The sequence below is a fragment of the Aegilops tauschii genome, chromosome 1 (genome assembly GCF_002575655.3).
Source record: "Aegilops tauschii subsp. strangulata cultivar AL8/78 chromosome 1, Aet v6.0, whole genome shotgun sequence".
Lineage (NCBI taxonomy): Eukaryota > Viridiplantae > Streptophyta > Magnoliopsida > Poales > Poaceae > Aegilops > Aegilops tauschii.
Window position 1 is genome coordinate 342,468,325 of NC_053035.3, and position 15,609 is coordinate 342,483,933.

The window sequence follows — 15,609 nt, forward strand, 5'->3', positions numbered from 1 at the left end:
CAATCCATAGGTAGATATGGTGGACTCTCATGGCAAAACTGGGTTTAAGGGTGTTTGGATGCACAAGTAGTATCTCTACTTGGTGCATAGAATTTGGCTAGCATGAGAGAGAAAGGCAAGCTCAACATGTTGGATGATCCATAACAATATACTTTATTTTAGATATAAGAAAACATAACCCATTACATTGTCTTCCTTGTCCAACATCAACTCTTTAGCATGTCATATTTTAATGAGTGCTCACAATCATAAAAGATGTCCAAGATAGTATATTTATATGTGAAACTTCTCTTTCTTTATTACTTCCTATTAATTGCAACGATGACCAAAACTATGTTTGTCAACTCTCAACAACTTTTAATCATCATACTCTTTCTATGTGAAGTCATTACTCTCCATAAGATCAATATGATCTCTTTTTATTTCTTTTTATTCTTTCTTTTTCTTTTATTCCCTCAAGATCATAGCAAAATAATCAAGCCCTTGACTCAACACTAATCTTTATTATATAGCTCACGGACTCGATTACACAGAGGGATCATAAAGCAAAACTCAAAACTAGATCATACTAAAAACTTTATTCTTCTAGATCAGGATATTAGTAAAAGGATCGAACTAAGAAAAACGGTAAAGATAGGAGTGTGATGGTGATACGATACCGGGGCACCTCCCCCAAGCTTGGCGGTTGCCAAGGGGGGTGCCCATACCCATGTGATTATGTTTCCTTTGCTGGTGAAGAATGTGGAGGTGATGATGGATAGTCGCACATTGAGCGTAAGAGGTCCTCCAACTTGCGGATAATGCCCTTGAGTGTGATGATATGCTCCTTCAACAAAATATTTTCACATGTGAGATACTTGTTTTGTATACGAGCTAACTCAATCATCTTCTGCTTCGATCTCAGTTGGGGTAAGAAGATTGTGATCAAGTTGAAGGACGTCTTCTGCTGCCGGAGCTTGATCCTCCGTGGCTTTCTTGATCCCTTCATCCTTGTTGATCTCCATGGGTTCTTCCCTCTTCAGCTCTATCTTCATTAGCCAAGCATCGTTGTCACCATTGTTGGAGGAGGGGGCCGACATGATGCCTGGCTTTGACAACCCTGACAGAAAACAGCTCGAAACAAGAACAGAGGATAATTGCATGATACGGTGGTCATAACCTTCAGGAGATTATATAATGAATTTTTACCAACCAAAATACGTATCGTGCAAGAAAACGGAGTCCGGAGAGCACACGAGGTGCCCACGAGGCAGGGGGCGCGCCATCCACCCTCGTGCAGGCCTCGTGTCCTTCCCGGACTGCTTCTTATTTTCCTATTTTTCTAAATATTCCAAAACGGAGAAAATTTTCCATTAGAACTTTTTTGGAGTCGGTTTACTTACCGTACCACATACCTATTCCTTTTTGGAGTCTGAAAGGTTCTGGAAAGTGTCCCTTATGTATTCCTCCGGTGTTACGGTTTCAATTAGATTAGTCTCAACATTTATAGGATTACCTGAGATATAATGTTTGATTATTTGACCGTTCACCACCTTCGGATTTGTGCCTTCGAAGTTGTTGATTTTTATGGCACCGGAACGATAGACCTCCTCGATAACGTAAGGACCTTCCCATTTAGAGAGAAGTTTTCCTGCAAAAAATCTTAAACGAGAGTTGTATAATAATACATAATCACCTACATTAAACTCACGCTTTTGTATCCTTTTGTCATGCCATCTTTTAACTTTTTCTTTAAACAATTTGGCATTCTCATAGGCTTGGGTTCTCCATTCATCAAGTGAGCTAATGTCAAATAACCTCTTCTCACTGGCAAGTTTGAAATCACAATTGAGCTCTTTAATGGCCCAATATGCCTTATGTTCTAGTTCGAGAGGTAAGTGACATGCTTTTCCATAAACCATTTTATACGGAGACATACCCATAGGATTTTTATATGCAGTTCTATAGGCCCATAATGCATCATCAAGTTTCTTGGACCAATTCTTTCTAGATCTATTAACATTCTTTTGCAAAATTAATTTGAGTTCTCTATTACTCAATTCTACTTGACCACTAGACTGTGGGTGATAAGGAGATGCAATTCTATGATTAACATCATACATAGCAAGCATTTTACGAAAAGCACCATGAATAAAATGTGAGCCACCATCAGTCATTAAATATCTAGGGACTCCAAACCTCGGAAAAATAACTTCTTTAAGCATCTTAATAGAAGTGTTATGATCAGCACTACTAGTTGGAATTGCTTCTACCCACTTAGTAACGTAATCAACAGCAACTAAAATATGTGTATATCCATTAGAGGCAGGAAACGGTCCGATATAATCAAAGCCACAAACATCAAATGGTTAAATAACAAGTGAATAATTCATAGGCATTTCTTGACGTCTACTAATGTTACCAATTCTTTGACATTCATCACAAGATAAGACAAACTTACGAGCATCCTTGAAGAGAGTAGGCCAATAAAAACCAGATTGCAATACCTTATGTGCAGTTCTGTCTCCAGCGTGGTGTCCTCCATAAGCCTCGGAGTGACACTTGCGTAGGATCTGTTCCTGTTCATGCTCAGGTACACAACGTCTAATAACACCATCTACTCCTTCTTTATAAAGATGTGGGTCATCCCAGAAGTAATGTCTTAAATCATAGAAAAACTTTTTCTTTTGCTGGTATGTGAAACTAGGTGGTATAAATTTAGCAACAATGTAATTAGCATAATCAGCATACCATGGAGCAGTACGAGAAGCATTTATGACATTCTGTTGTTCATCAGGAAAGCTATCATCAATAGGTAGTGGGTCATCAAGAACATTCTCTAACCTAGACAAGTTGTCTGCAACGGGGTTCTCAGCTCCCTTTCTATCAATAATATGCAAATCAAATTCTTGTAGCAAGAGAACCCATCTAATAAGTCTAGGTTTAGCATCATTCTTTTCCATAAGATATTTAATAGCAGCATGATCAGTGTGAATAGTTACTTTAGAATCAACAATATAAGGTCTAAACTTATCACAAGCAAATACAACTGCTAAGAATTCTTTTTCAGTAGTAGCATAATTTCTCTGGGCATTGTCTAGAGTTTTACTAGCATATTGAATAACATTTAATTTATTATCAACTCTTTGCCCTAGAACAGCACCTACAGCATAATCACTAGCATCACACATAATTTCAAAGGGTAAATTCCAATGAGGTGGCTGAACAATAGGTGCAGAAATTAATGCTTTCTTAAGTATTTCAAATGCTTCTACACAATCATCATCAAAGACAAATGGTATATCTTTTTGTAATAGATTAGTCAGAGGCCGAGAAATTTTTGAGAAGTCCTTAATGAACCTCCTATAAAACCCGGCATGACCAAGGAAACTTCTTATAGGATCAACTTTAGCTTTATCCACTTCAATACCTCTTTCAGAAATTTTATGCCCCAAGACAATACCTTCATTAACCATAAAGTGGCACTTCTCCCAATTCAAGGCAAGGTTAGTTTCTTCACATCTCTACAAAACTCAATCAAGGTTGCTCAAGAAATCATCAAAAGAGGATCCATAAACGGAGAAATCGTCCATGAAAACCTCACAAATCTTTTCACAAAAGTCAGAGAATATAGCCATCATGCATCTTTGAAAGGTAGCAGGTGCATTACATAAACCAAAAGGCATACGTCTATAAGCAAAAGTACTGAAAGGGCAAGTAAAAGTGGTCTTTGCTTGATCATCAGCTGACACAGGTATTTGAGAGAAACCAGAGTAACCATCTAGAAAGCAAAAATGTGTATGTTTGGATAATCTTTCTAGCATTTAATCAATAAAAGGTAAGGGGTAATGATCTTTTTAGTAGCCTTATTTAATTTGCAGAAATCAATTACCCTCCTATAACCTGTAATAATTCTTTGCAGAATCAATTCATCTTTATCATTAGGAACGACAGTAATACCTCCCTTCTTAGGGACACAATGGACAGGACTTACCCACTGACTATCAGCAACGGGATAGATTATACCTGCCTCAAGGAGCTTTAATATTTCCTTTCTTACCACTTCTTTCATCTTAGGATTTAACCGTCGCTGATGATGAATAACTGGTTTGGTGACTTTCTCCAAATTTATTTTGTGTTGACATAGAGTGGGGCTAATGCCCTTAAGATCATCAAGAGTATATCCAATAGCAGCACGGTGCTTCTTCAGAGTTTTCAATAATTTTTCTTCCTCCTTCTCTGAAAGGTTAGCACTAATAATAACAGGATATATCTTCTTTTCATCAAGATAATCATATTTAAGAGTATCAGGTAATGGTTTAAGCTCAAACACGGGATCACCCTTGGGTGGAGGAGGATCCCCTAGGATTTCAACAGGCAAGTTGTGTTTCAGAATAGGTCCCTGTTTAAAGAACACTTCATCTATTTCCCTTCTTTCATTCATAAACATATCATTTTCATGGTCTAGCAAATATTGTTCTAAAGGATCACTAGGAGGCACGGCAATAGAAGCAAGACCAATAATTTCATCCTTACTAGGCAATTCCTCTTCATGGTGTTGTCTATGATATTTAGAGAAATTAAACTCATGAGACATATCACCCAAACTAATAGTAACAACATCCTTTTCGCAGTCTATCTTAGCATTAACAGTGTTCAAGAAGGGTCTACCAAATATAATGGGACAAAAACTATCTTGTGGGGAACCAAGAACAAGAAAATCAGCAGGATATTTAGTTTTCCCACACAAGACTTCAACATCTCTAACAATCCCAATCGGTGAAATGGTATCTCTATTGGCAAGCTTAATGGTGACATCAATCTCTTCCAACTCAGCGGGTGCAATATCATGCATAATTTCTTTATATAAGTCAATAGATATTGCACTAGCACTGGCACCCATATCACACAAGCAATGATAACAATGATCTCCTATTTTAACATGAATAACAGGCATGCCTACCATAGGTCTATGTTTATCTTTAGCACTAGGTTTAGCAATTCTAGCAGTCTCATCACAGAAATAAATAACATGCCCATCAATATTATCAGCCAAGAGATCTTTAACAATAGCAATATTTGGTTCAACTTTAACTTGCTCAGGAGGTGTATAGGTTCTAATATTACTTTTACAAACCACAGTTGAAGCTTTAGCATGATCCTTTATCCTAACAGGGAAAGGTGGTTTCTCAACATAGGTAGTAGGAACAATAGGATCATTATAGGTGATAGTCTTTTCTTCAACTTTAATAGGTTCAACTACTTTTACTTCTATGGGAGGATGATATTTAAACCACTTCTCCTTAGGGAGATCAACGTGAGCAGCAAAAGATTCACAAAAAGAAGCTACTATCTCAGAGTCAAGCCCATATTTAGTGCTAAATTTACGGAAAACATCGGTATCCATAAAAGATTGAACACAATCAAACTTAGGTGTTATACCTGACTCCTTACCTTCGTCAAGGTCCCAATCTTTAGAGTTGTGTTTAATTCTTTCCAATAAATCCCATTTGAATTCAATAGTCTTCATCATAAAAGAACCAGTACAAGAAGTATCGAGCATGGTGCGATTGTTGTCAGAAAGCCGAGCATAAATTTTTTGAATAATCATTTCTCTTGAGAGCTCATGATTGGGGCATGAATATAACATTGACTTAAGCCTCCCCCAAGCTTGAGCGATGCTTTCTCCTTCGCGAGGCCAAAAATTATATATGTAATTACGATCACGATGAACAAGATGCATAGGATAAAACTTCTGATGAAATTCCAATTTCAATCGCTTATAGTCCCATGATCCCATATCATCACATGGCCTATACCAGGTCAATGCATCTCCCTTCGAAGATAAAGGGAAGACCTTCTTCTTGATAACATCATCGGGCATACCTGCAAGCTTAAATAATCCACAAACTTCATCCACATAGATTAGGTGTAAATCGGGATGCAATGTTCCATCTCCTGCAAAAGGATTAGCTCGCAGTTTCTCTATCATACCCGAAGGAATTTCAAAGTAAACATTTTCATTTTCAGTAGGTTCAGTAGGTTGAGAAGCAACTCTTTGCTCTACTGGTCGGGGTGAAGATACCCCGAACAAGCCCCTCAAAGGATTACTTTCCATAGTAACAAGCGACAGTAAATTTCAGCACATTATATAAATTTTCCCTTACCAAATTCCACCTACCAAAGGCGCTTTGCTCCCCAGCAACGGCGCCAGAAAAGAGTCTTGATGACCCACAAGTATAGGGGATCTATCGTAGTCCTTTCGATAAGTAAGAGTGTCGAACCCAACGAGGAGCAGAAGGAAATGATAAGCGGTTTTCAGCAAGGTATTCGCTGCAAGCACTGAAATTATCGGTAACAGATAGTTTTGTGATAAGGTAATTTGTAACGGGTAACAAGTAACAAGTGTAAATAAAGTGCAGCAAGATGGCCCAATCCTTTTTGTAGCAAAGGACAAGCCTGGACGATTTCTTATATGAAGGAAAACGCTCCCGAGGACACATGGGAATTATCGTCAAGCTAGTTTTCATCACGTTCATATGATTCACGTTCGGTACTTTGATAATTTGATATGTGGGTGGACCGGTGCTTGGGTGCTGTCCTTACTTGGACAAGCATCCCACTTATGATTAACTCCTATTGCAAGCATCCACAACTACAAAAGAAGTATTAAGGTAAACCTAACCATAGCATGAAACATATGGATCCAAATCAGCCTCTTACGCAGCAACACATAAACTAGGGTTTAAGCTTCTGTCACTCTAACAACCCATCATCTACTTATTAATTCCCAATGCCTTCCTCTAGTCCCAAACAATGGTGAAGTGTCATGTAGTCGACGTTCACATAACACCACTAGAGGAGAGACAACATACATCTCATCAAAATATCGAACGAATACCAAATTCACATGACTACTAATAGCACGACTTCTCCCATGTCCTCAGGAACAAACGTAACTACTCACAAAGCGTATTCATGTTCATAATCAGAGGGGTATTAATATGCATAATGGATCTGAACATATGATCTTCCACCAAATAAACCAACTAGCATCAACTACAAGGAGTAATCAACACTACTAGCAACCTACAAGTACCAATCTCAGACTTAGAGACAAGAATTGGATACAAGAGATGAACGAGGGTTTGAGAGGAGATGGTGCAGGTGAAGATGTTGATGGAGATTGGCCCCCTCCCGATGAGAGGATCGTTGGTGATGATGATGGCGATGATTTCCCCCTCCCGGAGGGAAGTGTCCCCGGCAGAACAGCTCCGCCAGAGCCCTAGATTGGTTCCGCCAAGGTTCCGCCTCGTGGCGATGGAATCTCATCCCGAAAGCTTGCTTATGATTTTTCTTCGGACGAAAGACTTCATATAGCAGAAGATGGGCACCGGAGGGCCACCAGGGGGCCTACGAGGCAGGGGGGCGCGCCCAGGGGGGTAGGACGCGCCCCCACCCTCGTGCCCAGGGTGTGGGTCCCCTCTGGTATTTTCTTCGCTCAGTATTTTTTTATTTCCAAAAATAACTTCCGTGGAGTTTTAGGACTTTTGGAGTTGTGCACAATAGGTCTCTAATATTTGCTCCTTTTCCAGCCCAGAATTCCAGCTGCCGGCATTCTCCCTCTTTATGTAAACCTTGTAAAATAAGTGAGAATAGGCATAAGTATTGTGACATAATGTGTAATAACAGCCCATAATGCAATAAATATCGATATAAAAGCATGATGCAAAATGGACGTATCAGGGTCCGAACTGGACACGTCCCCCATCGCCAATCTCCATGGGGGTCCTCTCTCCCGAGTGTCCGGTGGCTGAAGGGTCACCCTTTGGCGCCACCCTGACAGCCTCCTGAACCTCTCCCTAGCCCGAGAAGGTCCTTTGGGACAGCACCTCGTCGTCTCCCTTGGCTGTGGGAGATTGAGCGGCCGGCGGTGACTCGCTGGCCATCGCCTTTGAATCCAGCGAACCTCCTGATGAGGATCGCAGGGAGCTGTCGTGGGCCGGACTACAAGCGCATGATTTAACGTGTTAAAACGACGAAGCGAGGAGGCCGAATACATGAATATGTCAGAGTCTTTTGAGTACTCACGATGCGGCCAGGGGCTTGTTTCGGCGGCGTGGCTCTGGGCTGCTGTCGACGTCCCACGCGGAGTTATCCGCGAGGGAGCTCTTCCCCCTCTTGGATGCCTCTGCCTCCACATTTGTGGAGGCCGCCCTCTTCCTCCTTCCCCCTCAGGGGGAGAGCTGCTTTCCTCCTCGTCCTCATTGTCATCTTCAGCGGCGGAGGAGGGAGTCTCGTTGTCTTCGGACGTCCTGTCCGAAGCTCCTTTGTGACGGGGGCCACTCCGGACCCCCTTGGCCTTGTTCTCCGACGCCTGGTAAGGCGCCGGGACCAGCATCTTCATCAAAAGAGGGATGGCTGGTTCCTCGGGCAGCGGAGCTGGACACTTAATCCGCTCCGCTTTCTCAGTCCATACCTAAAAAAATAACTAGTGGAGTTTAGGTATCTTCCTTGAATAAGCAAGTAGAGGATACACCTTGAAACGCGAAAGACTTACCGCACTGGCGGGATGGGCCAGATCGTGCCCGCGGTCCTCATCCATCTCCGGCGGTGTCTCGTAGACCTTGAAGAGAAACTTCCAGATATCTTAATGCGTGGTTCCGAAGAGCCTTCCAAGGTCTGGTGCTTCTCCGGATCGAATTCCCACAAAGGGCAAGTCCGGCTCTGGCATGGAAGGATCCGGCGAACTAACATCACCTGGATCACGTTGACGAGCTTGATGTTTTTGTCCACCATGCTTTGGATGCGCGTTTGCAGCATGATCAGCTCGTCCGACGAAGACCAATTCGGGAGGTGAGCCGCATTGGAGCTCCGGACTTGAATTCGGGAGCCGCGGCCCAGGTGGTGTCGCGGGGCTCTGTGATATAGAACCACAGTTTGTGCCACTCTTTGATGGTCTCCACAAAAGTACCCTTGGGCCATGTGACATTGGGCAGCTTGCTCACCATGGCGCCCCCGCACTCCGCGTGTTGGCCATCCACCACCTTCGGCTTCACATTGAAGATCTTGAGCCACAGTCCGAAGTGGAGTGGAATGCAGAGGAAAGCCTCACACACGACAATGAATGCCGAGATGTTGAGGAAGGAGTTTGGGGCTAGATCATGGAAGTCTAGCCCGTAATAAAACATGAGTCCGCGGACGAAAGGGTGGAGAGGAAACCCTAACCCGCGAATGAAATGGGGGACGAACACCACCCTCTCATTCGGCTTCGGGGTGCAGACGATTTGCCCCTTGGCCGGAAGCCGGTGGGCGATTTCTTTCGCCAGATACCCGGCCTCCCGAAGCTTGGTGAATTCCTTCTCCTTGACGGAGGAGGCCATCCACTTGCCTTGCGCTCTAGATCCGGACATGGTCGAGTGCTTTCTTGAGGCAGAAAAGATTAGGACTTGGGCGCTGGAGCTCAAGAATGGGAGGGCAGAGAATGTGAGACGGCGTGGGTGAAAGAAGGGAATCCTTATCTCCTTATAAAGGCGGTGAATATCAAGCGCCTCCCCACTCGCCTTAAAACTCGCCTGTTCCCAAGGGTTGTGTAAACGGCACGGTTGGATTACCCACGCCCGTATTGATGAGAATCCCGCAATAAGGGGACACAATCTCTGCTTTGACGAGACGTGCCAATGAGACCGCATCTCGGAGCGACAGGCCGAAAAACGGTTCAAAATAATGACTGGATGATGACGTGGTGTCACCTTACCAAAAGTTGTCAGCGGATTGGACTCGTGAAATATTATACTCTCTGTGGTTGTATAGGGAATTTGTTTTGCAGAGCCGGACATGTTCGTTGCGTCCGAAGACTGTGTTGGAGTATTCGGAGAAGGAACCCACCTTGCAATGCCGAAGACAATTTGCGCGCCGACACCTCGTCATTGAAGCCTGGTTCAGGGGCTACTGAGGGAGTCCTGGATTAGGGGGTCCTCGGGCGTCCGGACTATGTTACGTGGGACGAACTGATGGGCGGTGAAGATACAAGACCGAAGATTATCTCCCGTGTCCAGATGGGACTCTCCTTGGCGTGGAAGGCAAGCTTGGCGTCCCCATATGAAGATTCCTTTCTCTGTAACCAACTTTGTACAACCCTAGCCCCCTCCCGTGTCTATATAAACTGGAGGGCTTAGTCCGTAGGGACAAGAATCATACTCATAGTCATACAGGCTAGAGTTTTAGGGTTTTAGCCATTACGATCTCGAGGTAGATAAACTCTTGTAATACTCATATTCATCAAGATCAATCAAGCAAGAAGTAGGGTATTACCTCCATAGAGAGGCCCGAACCTGGGTAAACATTGTGTCCCTTGTCTCCTGTTACCATCGACCTTAGATGCACAGTTCGGGACCCCCTACCCGAGATCTGCCTGTTTTGACACCGACACTTGGCATGCTGTCATGGAGCGGCATCAACATGACGTGGTAATTTTTTGTCCCATTTGGGGCAGGTTTGGGGATATGTTTCTCACAAACCATAGCTTCTCACAACAAGCCTGATGGTTTTGGTAGGGAACATTTCACCTTTCTGGACGAAATGATATCCATTGCCTCTGCACGATTTCAATTTTTTTCCTAGTGTCAACATAGAACAACATGAGTGTTGTGTCAATTTTTGGGTTTTTTCGGGGTTCGTTTCTATATTTTTATGCATTAATTGAGTTTTCAATGCATTTATGTGCATAATTCAAATTTGAACTACATGCACATGCACATGCTCTAATGCATATAAATTGGTTGAAAATTCAAATCTGTGTCCTTGGTTGCATGCTTAGGTCCCATGCAAGAAATGGGAATGAATGCCAAACATCCTACCACCGTCACTCGGCCGCAAACATTGAGATACCTGGTTTTTAAATTCTAGTAAATCCAAAACTCGTACGAAATTCACGAAACTTGGCATGATATCATGGAGCGGCATGAACATGCCGTGGTAAAAAATTTCTCCCATTTGGGGGCAGGTTTGGGTATATGCTTCAGAGCTTCTCAGAACAAGCATGATGGTTTCGATAGGGAACGTGCCACCTTTGGGGACAAAACGATATCCATTGCCTCTTATTGCTTTCAATTTTTTTTTTCTCGTGTCAACATAGAACAATAGGAGTGTTGTGTCAATTTTTGTGATTTTTCGGGGTTTGTTTGGACATTTTATGCATTAACTGGGTTTTCAAAGCATTCATGTGCATAGTTCAAATTTGAACTACATGCACATGCTCTAATGCATATAAATTGGTTGAAAATTCAAATTTGTGTCCTTGGTTGCATGCTTAGGTCCCATACAAGAAATGGGAATGAATGTGAAACACCCTGCCACCGTCACTCGGCCGCAAACATTGAGATACCTCATTTTTAAATTCTAGTAAATCCAAAGCTAGTATGAAATTCATGAAACTTGGATGCTGTCATGGAGCGGCATCAACATGCCGTGGTAATTTTGTTGTCCCATTTGGGGCAGGTTTGGGGATATGCTTCTCACAAACCGGAGCTTCTCGCAACAAGCCTGATGGTTTTGGTAGGGAACATTTCACCTTTCTGGACGAAACGATATCCATTGCCTCTTCACGATTTCAATTTTTTTCCTAGTGTCAACATAGAACAACAGGAGTGTTGTGTCAACTTTTGGGATTTTTCGGGGTTCGTTTGGACATTTTTATGCATTAATTGAGTTTTCAATGCATTTATGTGCATAATTCAAATTTTAACTACATGCACATGCTCTAATGCATATAAATTGGTTGAAAATTCAAATCTATGTCCTTGGTTGCATGCTTAGGTCCCATGCAAGAAATGGGAATGAATGTCAAACACCCTACCACCGTCACTCGGCCGCAAACATTGAGATACCTGGTTTTTAAATTCTAGTAAATCCAAAACTCGTAAGAAATTCATGAAACTTGGCATGCTATCATGGAGCGGCATCAACATGCCGTGGTAAAAATTTTCTCCCATTTGGGGCGGTTTGGGTATATGCTTCTCACAAACCAGAGCTTCTCACAACAAGCATGATGGTTTCGGTAGGGAACGTCCCACCTTTGGGGACGAAACGATATCCATTGCCTCTTATTGCTTTCAAATTTTTTCTCGTGTCAACATAGAACAACAGGAGGTTTGTGTCAATTTTTGTGATTTTCCGGGGTTTGTTTGGACATTTTTATGCATTAACTGGGTTTTCAGTGCATTCATGTGCATTATTCAAATTTGAACTGCATGCACATTCTCTAATGCATATAAATTGGTTGAAAATTCAAATCTGTGTCCTTGGTTGCATGCTTAGGTCCCATGCAAGAAATGGGAATGAATGTCAAACACGCTGCCACCGTCACTCGGCCGCAAACATTGAGATACCTGGTTTTTAAATTCTTGTAAATCCAAAGCTCACCTAAAATTCATGAAACTTGGCATGCTGTCATGGAGAGGCATCAACATGCCGTCGTAATTTTTTGTCCCATTTGGGGTAGGTTTGGGGATATGCTTCTTACAAACCAGAGCTTCTCACAACAAGCCTGATGGTTTTGGTAGGGAACGTTTCACCTTTCTGGACGAAACGATATCCATTGCCTCTTCACGATTTCAAAGTTTTTCCTAGTGTTAATATAGAAAAACAAGAGTGTTGTGTCAATTTTTGGGATTTTTTGGGATTCGTTTGTATATTTTTATGCATTAATTGAGTTTTCAATGCATTTGTGTGCATAATTCAAATTTGAACAACACGCACATGCACATGCTCTAATGCATATAAATTGGTTGAAAATTCAAATTTGTGTCCTTGGTTTCATGATTAGGTCCCATGCAAGAAATGGGAATGAATGCCAAACACCCTGCCACCGTCACTCGGCCGCAAACATTGAGATACCTCATTTTTAAATTCTAGTAAATCCAAAGCTAGTCTGAAATTCATGAAACTTGGATGCTGTCATGGAGCGGCATCAACATGCCGTGGTAATTTTGTTGTCCCATTTGGGGCAGGTTTGGGGATATGCTTCTCACAAACCGGAGCTTCTCACAACAAGCCTGATGGTTTTGGTAGGGAACATTTCACCTTTCTGGACGAAACGATATCCATTGCCTCTTCACGATTTCAATTTTTTTCCTAGTGTCAACATAGAACAACAGGAGTGTTGTGTCAACTTTTGGGATTTTTCGGGGTTCGTTTGGACATTTTTATGCATTAATTGAGTTTTCAATGCATTTATGTGCATAATTCAAATTTTAACTACATGCACATGCTCTAATGCATATAAATTGGTTGAAAATTCAAATCTATGTCCTTGGTTGCATGCTTAGGTCCCATGCAAGAAATGGGAATGAATGTCAAACACCCTACCACCGTCACTCGGCCGCAAACATTGAGATACCTGGTTTTTAAATTCTAGTAAATCCAAAACTCGTAAGAAATTCATGAACTTGGCATGCTATCATGGAGCGGCATCAACATGCCGTGGTAAAAATTTTCTCTCATTTGGGGCGGTTTGGGTATATGCTTCTCACAAACCAGAGCTTCTCACAACAAGCATGATGGTTTCGGTAGGGAACATCCCACCTTTGGGGACGAAACGATATCCATTGCCTCTTATTGCTTTCAAATTTTTTCTCGTGTCAACATAGAACAACAGGAGGTTTGTGTCAATTTTTGTGATTTTCCGGGGTTTGTTTGGACATTTTTATGCATTAACTGGGTTTTCAGTGCATTCATGTGCATTATTCAAATTTGAACTGCATGCACATTCTCTAATGCATATAAATTGGTTGAAAATTCAAATCTGTGTCCTTGGTTGCATGCTTAGGTCCCATGCAAGAAATGGGAATGAATGTCAAACACGCTGCCACCGTCACTCGGCCGCAAACATTGAGATACCTGGTTTTTAAATTCTAGCAAATCCAAAGCTCACCTAAAATTCATGAAACTTGGCATGCTGTCATGGAGAGGCATCAACATGCCGTCGTAATTTTTTGTCCCATTTGGGGTAGGTTTGGGGATATGCTTCTTACAAACCAGAGCTTCTCACAACAAGCCTGATGGTTTTGGTAGGGAACGTTTCACCTTTCTAGACGAAACGATATCCATTGCCTCTTCACGATTTCAATGTTTTTCCTAGTGTCAATATAGAAAAACAAGAGTGTTGTGTCAATTTTTGGGATTTTTTGGGATTCGTTTGTATATTTTTATGCATTAATTGAGTTTTCAATGCATTTGTGTGCATAATTCAAATTTGAACAACACGCACATGCACATGCTCTAATGCATATAAATTGGTTGAAAATTCAAATTTGTGTCCTTGGTTGCATGATTAGGTCCCATGCAAGAAATGGGAATGAATGCCAAGCACCCTACCACCGTCACTCGGCCGCAAACATTGAGATACCTGGTTTTGAAATTCTACTAAATCCAAAACTCGTCTGAAATTCATGAAACTTGGCATGCTATCATGGAGCGGCATCAACATGCAGTGGTAAAAAAATTCTCCCATTTGGGGGCAGGTTTGGGTATATGCTTCTCACAAACCAGAGCTTCTCACAACAAGCATGATGGTTTCGGTAGGGAACGTCCCACCTTTGGGGACGAAACGATATCCATTGCCTCTTATTGTGTTCAAAAAATTTCTCGTGTCAACTAGCACAACAGGAGTGTCGTGTTAATTTTTGTGATTTTTCGGGGTTTGTTTGGACGTGTTATGCATTAAATGGGTTTTCAATGCATTCATGTGCATAATTCAAATTTGAATAGCATGCACATGCTCTAATGCATATAAATTGGTTGAAAATTCAAATCTGTGTCCTTGGTTGCATGCTTCGGTCCCATGCAAGAAATGGGAATGAATGTCAAACACCCTGCCACCGTCACTCGGCCGCAAACATTGAGATACCTGGTTTTTAAATTCTAGTAAATCCAAAGCTCGTCTGAAATTCATGAAACTTGGATGCTGTCGTGGAGCGGCATCAACATGTCGTGGTAATTTTTTGTCCCATTTGGGGCAGGTTTGGGGATATGCTTCTCACAAACCAGAGCTTCTCACAACAAGCGTGATGGTTTTGGTAGGGAACATTTCACCTTTCTGGACGAAACGATATCCATTGCCTCTTCATGATTTCAATTTTTTTTCCTAGTGCCAACATAGAACAACACGAGTGTTATGTCAACTTTTGGGATTTTTCGGTGTTCGTTTGGACATTTTTATGCATTAATTGAGTTTTCAATGCATTTATGTGCATAATTCAAATTTCAACTACATGCACATGCTCTAATGCATATAAATTGGTTGAAAATTCAAATCTGTGTCCTTGGTTGCATGCTTAGGTCCCATGCAAGAAATGGGAATGAATGCCAAACACCCTGCCACCGTCACTCGGCCGCAAATATTGAGATACCTTGTTTTTAAATTCTAGTAAATCCAAACTTCATCTGAAATTCGTGAAACTTGGCATGCTATCATGGAGTGGCATCAACATGCCGTGGTATTTTTTTATCCCATTTGGGGCAGGTTTGGGTATATGCTTCTCACAAACCAGTGCTTCTCACAACAAGCACGATGGTTTCGGTAGGGAACGTCCCACCTTTGGGGACGAAATGATATCCATTGCCTCCTAT